General features: G+C 50.0%; 1 protein-coding gene across 1 annotated transcript in view; it reads right to left on the minus strand.

The window, feature by feature from the left end:
• Positions 1 to 7,765: 7,765 nt before the first annotated feature.
• Positions 7,766 to 8,326, minus strand: part of LOC141102608 (ER degradation-enhancing alpha-mannosidase-like protein 1) — a gene marked incomplete at its 5' end in the record, with an annotated part of 3,821 nt that continues 3,260 nt past the window's right edge. Inside the window, 1 exon segment of the mRNA XM_073591512.1 lies at positions 7,766 to 8,326. This exon segment is cut by the window's right edge and continues 133 nt beyond it.

Below are 8,326 nucleotides of genomic sequence, written 5' to 3' on the forward strand. Positions count from 1 at the left end.
TCAGGAGTCCCCAGTGGAGCCCCCCTCACATCAGAAGTCCCCAGTGCCCCCGCCTCACATCAGGTGTCCCCAGTGCCCCCCCCTCACATCAGGTGTCCCCAGTGCCCCCCCACTCACATCAGGTGTCCCCAGTGCCCCCCCACTCACATCAGGTGTCCCCAGTGCCCCCGCCTCACATCAGGTGTCCCCAGTGCCCCCCCACTCACATCAGGTGTCCCCAGTGCCCCCGCCTCACATCAGGTGTCCCCAGTGCCCCCCCCTCACATCAGGTGTCCCCAGTGCCCCCCCCTCACATCAGGTGTCCCCAGTGCCCCCCCACTCACATCAGGTGTCCCCAGTGCCCCCCCACTCACATCAGGTGTCCCCAGTGCCCCCCCCCCACTCACATCAGGTGTCCCCAGTGCCCCCCCCACTCACATCAGGTGTCCCCAGTGCCCCCCCCTCACATCAGGTGTCCCCCCTCACATCAGGTGTCCCCAGTGCCCCCCCCACTCACATCAGGTGTCCCCCACTCACATCAGGTGTCCCCAGTGCCCCCCCCCACTCACATCAGGTGTCCCCAGTGCCCCCCCCCACTCACATCAGGTGTCCCCAGTGCCCCCCCCCTCACATCAGGTGTCCCCAGTGCCCCCCCCACTCACATCAGGTGTCCCCCCTCACATCAGGTGTCCCCAGTGCCCCCCCCACTCACATCAGGTGTCCCCCACTCACATCAGGTGTCCCCAGTGCCCCCCCCACTCACATCAGGTGTCCCCCCACTCACATCAGGTGTCCCCCCCTCACATCAGGTGTCCCCAGTGCCCTCCCCCCCTCACATCAGGTGTCCCCAGTGCCCCCCCCACTCACATCAGGTGTCCCCAGTGCCCCCCCCTCACATCAGGTGTCCCCCCCTCACATCAGGTGTCCCCAGTGCCCCCCCCTCACATCAGGTGTCCCCCCCTCACATCAGGTGTCCCCAGTGCCCCCCCCTCACATCAGGTGTCCCCCCCTCACATCAGGTGTCCCCAGTGCCCCCCCCTCACATCAGGTGTCCCCAGTGCCCCCCCCCTCACATCAGGTGTCCCCCCCTCACATCAGGTGTCCCCAGTGCCCCCCCCCCTCACATCAGGTGTCCCCCCCTCACATCAGGTGTCCCCAGTGCCCCCCCCCACTCACATCAGGTGTCCCCAATGCCCCCCCCCACTCACATCAGGTGTCCCCAGTGCCCCCCCCCACTCACATCAGGTGTCCCCTGTGCCCCCCCCCACTCACATCGTGTCCCACAGCGGTGCGCGCGCTCACCCCCCACCTAGAACCCCCGCCCCTTTCCATAACAGACTGGCAGCGGGGCGGGGGGTAGGCGGGGCGAGGCGGAGCGGGGCGGGGGGTAGGCGGGGCGAGGCGGAGCGGGGCGGGCCGAGGCGGAGCGGGGCAGGGGGTGGGCGGCGACGCAGAAGCTTCGTCTAGCCCCCCCCCCCCAGCCGTCTTCCTGAACTCCAACAAAATGGCGGCCGGCGGAGACAATGTCTCCGCCGGCCGCCGACCTCTAGCGGCGGCGGCGGCGGCGGTTTCAAAAACCGGAACCGAATTTTTCGGGACATTTCCCGGGACGCCACAAATCCGGGAATGAAGTCCAAGTCCCGGGAATGTCCCGGGAAATTCGGGACAGTTGGCAGCTATGCATAAAGAGGACCTGTCACCTCCTATTACTGTCACATGGGATATTTACATTCATTATAGACCCCAGATCTCTCCATAAAGAGGACCTGTCACCTCCTATTACTGTCACACGGGATGTTTACATTCATTATAGACCCCAGATCTCTCCATAAAGAGGACCTGTCACCTCCTATTACTGTCACATGGGATGTTTACATTCATTATAGACCCCAGATCTCTCCATAAAGAGGACCTGTCACCTTCTATTACTATCACATGGGATGTTTAAATTCATTATAGACCCCAGATCTCTACATAAAGAGGACCTGTCACCTTCTATTACTATCACATGGGATGTTTAAATTCATTATAGACCCCAGATCTCTACATAAAGAGGACCTGTCACCTCCTATTACTGTCACACGGGATGTTTACATTCATTATAGACCCCAGATCTCTCCATAAAGAGGACCTGTCACCTCCTATTACTGTCACATGGGATGTTTACATTCATTATAGACCCCAGATCTCTCCATAAAGAGGACCCGTCACCTCCTATTACTGTCACATGGGATGTTTACATTCATTATAGACCCCAGATCTCTCCATAAAGAGGACCCGTCACCTCCTATTACTGTCACATGGGATGTTTACATTCATTATAGACCCCAGATCTCTCCATAAAGAGGACCCGTCACCTCCTATTACTGTCACATGGGATGTTTACATTCATTATAGACCCCGGATCTCTCCATAAAGAGGACCTGTCACCACCTATTACTGTCACATGGGATGTTTACATTCATTATAGACCCCAGATCTCTCCATAAAGAGGACCTGTCACCCCCTATTACTGTCACATGGGATGTTTACATTCATTATAGACCCCAGATCTCTCCATAAAGAGGACCTGTCACCACCTATTACTGTCACATGGGATGTTTACATTCATTATAGACCCCGGATCTCTCCATAAAGAGGACCTGTCACCTCCTATTACTGTCACATGGGATGTTTACATTCATTATAGACCCCGGATCTCTCCATAAAGAGGACCTGTCACCTCCTATTACTGTCACATGGGATGTTTACATTCATTATAGACCCCAGATCTCTCCATAAAGAGGACCTGTCACCTCCTATTACTGTCACATGGGATGTTTACATTCATTATAGACCCCGGATCTCTCCATAAAGAGGACCTGTCACCTCCTATTACTGTCACTTGGGATGTTTACATTCATTATAGACCCCGGATCTCTCCATAAAGAGGACCTGTCACCTCCTATTACTGTCACATGGGATGTTTACATTCATTATAGACCCCAGATCTCTCCATAAAGAGGACCTGTCACCTCCTATTACTGTCACATGGGATGTTTACATTCATTATAGACCCCAGATCTCTCCATAAAGAGGACCTGTCACCTTCTATTACTGTCACATGGGATGTTTACATTCATTATAGACCCCAGATCTCTCCATAAAGAGGACCTGTCACCTTCTATTACTGTCACATGGGATGTTTACATTCATTATAGACCCCAGATCTCTCCATAAAGAGGACCTGTCACCTTCTATTACTGTCACATGGGATGTTTACATTCATTATAGACCCCAGATCTGTCCATAAAGAGGACCTGTCACCCCCTATTACCGTCACATGGGATGTTTACATTCATTATAGACCCCAGATCTCTCCATAAAGAGGACCTGTCACCTCCTATTACTGTCACATGGGATGTTTACATTCATTATAGACCCCAGATCTCTCCATAAAGAGGACCTGTCACCTCCTATTACTGTCACATGGGATGTTTACATTCATTATAGACCCCAGATCTCTCCATAAAGAGGACCTGTCACCTTCTATTACTGTCACATGGGATGTTTACATTCATTATAGACCCCAGATCTCTCCATAAAGAGGACCTGTCACCTTCTATTACTGTCACATGGGATGTTTACATTCATTATAGACCCCAGATCTCTCCATAAAGAGGACCTGTCACCTCCTATTACTGTCACATGGGATGTTTACATTCATTATAGACCCCAGATCTCTCCATAAAGAGGACCTGTCACCTTCTATTACTGTCACATGGGATGTTTACATTCATTATAGACCCCAGATCTCTCCATAAAGAGGACCTGTCACCTCCTATTACTGTCACATGGGATGTTTACATTCATTATAGACCCCAGATCTCTCCATAAAGAGGACCTGTCACCTCCTATTACTGTCACATGGGATGTTTACATTCATTATAGACCCCAGATCTCTCCATAAAGAGGACCTGTCACCTCCTATTACTGTCACATGGGATGTTTACATTCATTATAGACCCCAGATCTCTCCATAAAGAGGACCTGTCACCCCCTATTACTGTCACATGGGATGTTTACATTCATTATAGACCCCAGATCTCTCCATAAAGAGGACCTGTCACCCCCTATTACTGTCACATAGGATGTTTACATTCATTATAGACCCCAGATCTCTCCATAAAGAGGACCTGTCACCTCCTATTACTGTCACATGGGATGTTTACATTCATTATAGACCCCAGATCTCTCCATAAAGAGGACCTGTCACCTCCTATTACTGTCACATGGGATGTTTACATTCATTATAGACCCCAGATCTCTCCATAAAGAGGACCTGTCACCTCCTATTACTGTCACATGGGATGTTTAAATTCATTATAGACCCCAGATCTCTCCATAAAGAGGACCTGTCACCTTCTATTACTGTCACATGGGATGTTTACATTCATTATAGACCCCCGATCTCTCCATAAAGAGGACCTGTCACCTCCTATTACTGTCACATGGGATGTTTACATTCATTATAGACCCCAGATCTCTCCATAAAGAGGACCTGTCACCTCCTATTACTGTCACATGGGATGTTTACATTCATTATAGACCCCAGATCTCTCCATAAAGAGGACCTGTCACCTCCTATTACTGTCACATGGGATGTTTACACTCATTATAGACCCCAGATCTCTCCATAAAGAGGACCTGTCACCTTCTATTACTGTCACATGGGATGTTTACATTCATTATAGACCCCAGATCTGTCCATAAAGAGGACCTGTCACCCCCTATTACTGTCACATGGGATGTTTACATTCCTTGGGACAGCAATAAAAACCAAAATAAATAAAAATTCAAGCAAGTTTAAAAAAAATAAATAAAAAATAGTTTAAAAAGTTTTTAAGTGCCCCTGCCTAAAGGCTGACTCATGTGGCGGTCCCGCATGCAAACAGCGATCGTCCCACAAAGGCTTTTAAAGCTTCGCCTATGGATAGTAAACATTACTTAGTTTACCACTGTTGCACAAGCATGCGCAATTTTAAAGTGTGACCTGTTAGGTATCTATTTACTCGGTGTGACATCATCTTTTATATTTTACACATACATTGGGTTATGTATTGCAATTTTTTTTTATTAAAATTTTTAAAAAGTGTATTTTTTTTCCCCCCAAACAAATTGTGTTTGAAAAAAAAAATGCTGCACAAATAACGTGTGACATAAAAACAATACAAAACCCACCAATTTATTCTCTAGGGCCTCTGCTTTATATATATATATATAATGTTTGGTGGTTCCAAGTCATTTTCTACAATACAGATTGTTACATGTGAACCAAAAATGGCAGAAAAGGCCTGGGGGGAAGGGTCAAGAGTATATAAAGTGATCATATTGTGCAGTTACGTATATTATATTCGATTCATTTGATATTTGCTGTCAGTACACTTTTAGTCAAATTTAAATCTCCCATGTCTTCCGTTATCTTGTCATTTCACAGCCCTGATGAAGAGGGTGACGAGCCCCCGAAATGTGTTGGCTTTATTCTGTTGTCATGAACAAAAACCTCCTCCATGAGTTCCGTGGTACGCTCGTTCTTCTTCACATTTCTGAGGAGGAGTGCTGTTGGCAGGATCACCTGATGAAAATAAATGGGGGGGGGGTTGGGGGAAACAACCCGCTACCCCATGGGAGACTGGAAAGCTGCGATATATGACATTTCCATTCTTCTGTTTGCAGACACTTCCATTAAGGTAGAACTCCCGACCAATTTTTTATAACTCTTAAATCCCCCGTGTCTCTTGTGTTATTTCCAAGCCCTGATGAAGTGGAGTGTTGAGACCCTGAAACGCGTCAGTTTTATTGTCATGAACAATGAAAACCTACTGGACTCATTTTACTTTTGTGGCACCCTTATATATATATATATATATATATATACACACACACACACAGTTGTGCTCATAAGTTTACATACCCTGGCAGAATTGATGGTTTCTTGGCCATTTTTCAGAGATATAATAACACAAAACCTTTTCTTTCTCTCCTGGTTAATGTTTGGCTGAAGCCATTTATTATCAATCATCTGTGTGATCCCCACACAATGAACGATTTCTGTCTGTGAGAGGAGCAATCTTCCCACTGATGGCAAAGTAAGAGTGTCCTCCTCCTCCTCCCTCCGACCAATAGAGGGGGGTCTTTCTCCCACTGACCGCCCACTAAAGCGAGTCGCTGTGCCGACCGCCAACTGGAAAGGATCATAATTTCATTTTCTGGTTTATTATTGTAGATAATTTTGTACCGGGGGGGGGGATTAAAAGTTACCCACATTGGGTGTCAAACACACCAGGTATACCCCTCTTTTTTATTTATTACACTTTAAACTTTTATCATTTTTGGTCAGAACATTTTAGATGATGATATTTGTGTTTCTCATGTACATTGTCTATGGGTTGAGGGGTTTTGGTGGATGGACCAGCTCTATAGGAATTGTGATACATTTACACCTCGGAGTCCAAAGGTTTTTTTGGTAATTTTTGGTGTTAGATTTTAAGTTTACGGATCCTGATAATGTACTGTGAGATGTTGTGATGTAATAATTGGTGGGATTTCTGGAGACACAAAGATTATTCCGGGAGTTTCCTCCATGTTATAAAGGTCAGTGTAAGGAGTGCAGTGCTGGAGTGACCCGGCTCAGTACCTCCTTATTACAGACGTTCTATTCTGTACCCCCGGGGGATGGGCCATCTAAACCCGCATGGGGCAGCAGCCTCTTCACATCAATGACCAGCGCCCTGTGATCGGATCTCCAGGTGCATCGCAGAGAGAACATCCAGCCTGGACTGATCAGAGTGCGGCCTGCTGGATGTACAGCCAGGGATGTATCTAGAGATCTGTGCAGAAACCTGCCTGTCATTGACTGAAACAGGCCATCAGCACAGACCCTCCCCTATACACAGGTTTGGCGGGGGCAGGCGCAGACCCTCCCCTATACACAGGTGGGGGGGGTGGCTGCAGACCCTCCCCTATACACAGGTGGGGGGGAGGGGGCGGCCGCAGACCCTCCCCTATACACAGGTTTGGCGGGGGCCGCAGACCCTTCCCTATACACAGGTTTGGGGGGGGCGGCTGCAGACCCTCCCCTATACACAGGTGGGGGGGGCTGCCACAGACCCTCCCCTATACACAGGTGGGGGGGGGCGGCTGCAGACCCTCCCCTATACACAGGTGGGGGGGGCTGCCACAGACCCTCCCCTATACACAGGTGGGGGGGGCGGCCGCAGACCCTCCCCTATACACAGGTTTGGGGAGGGGCAGGCGCAGACCCTTCCCTATACACATGCGGGGGGGGGGGGGGGGCAGGCGCAGACCCTTCCCTATACACATGCGGGGGGGGGGGGGCAGACCCTTCCCTATACACAGACGGGGGGCGCAGACCCTCCCCTATACACAGGCGGGGGGGCGCAGACCCTCCCCTATACACAGGCGGGGGGGCGCAGACCCTCCCCTATACACAGGCGGGGGGGCGCAGACCCTCCCCTATACACAGGCGGGGGGGCGCAGACCCTCCCCTATACACAGGCGGGGGGGCGCAGACCTTCCCCTATACACAGACGGGGGCGCAGACCTTCCCCTATACACAGACGGGGGGGGCGCAGACCCTCCCCTACACACAGGGTTACATTGTTGCACTGGTAAATTCACAGTTCCCTCTTTGGTTCACACACTGGGTGGTGGGAGGAGTCGCAGTGCAGTGGGAGGAGTCATGGTGCAATAGTTATAGGAAAGTGAAGGGTCACAGACCAGCAGAAAAAGTAATCAATTTAATATATTTATATCTTTAAATAAAAATAAATGTATTTCCTGTTCTTTTAAAAAAAAAAAAAAAAGATTAAAATTGGATCCCGCTGTGCAATCCTAAAGGAAGAGATGTAGAGGGAGGTGTGAAGGCACAAGGCGGCCAGGAGGGGGCGATATGATGGAGAAGTTCTCCTAAGGCACTGAAAAGGGTAAGAGGACATCACATAACCACAGACAGAAATCCTGAAGGCGTTTGGCTCAAGTCATTTTGGCAATGTGTAACTTGGCTCCAGACAATCGAACACTCACATGGAAAGCTAAAAATAACACAAAATGGCGGCAGGGGATTGGGCGGGAGGCGAGTGATCCTGTGGGACATGTCGGTGAAGAGCGGGGGAAGCAGCTTTGGAAGACAAGAACGGGTGTGCAAGTTTGGCGCAGTCAGTCCCTGAGATTTGCCATGGCACAGCGAGGTCCCTCCGACCCCGGGGCACAGCGAGGTCCCTCCGACCCCGGGGCACAGCGAGGTCCCTCCGACCCGGGTGCTGTGTCGGTAATCGGGAGCTCTTCC

This window comes from Aquarana catesbeiana, linkage group LG07 (assembly GCF_042186555.1).
Source record: "Aquarana catesbeiana isolate 2022-GZ linkage group LG07, ASM4218655v1, whole genome shotgun sequence".
NCBI classification, from domain to species: Eukaryota; Metazoa; Chordata; class Amphibia; order Anura; family Ranidae; genus Aquarana; species Aquarana catesbeiana.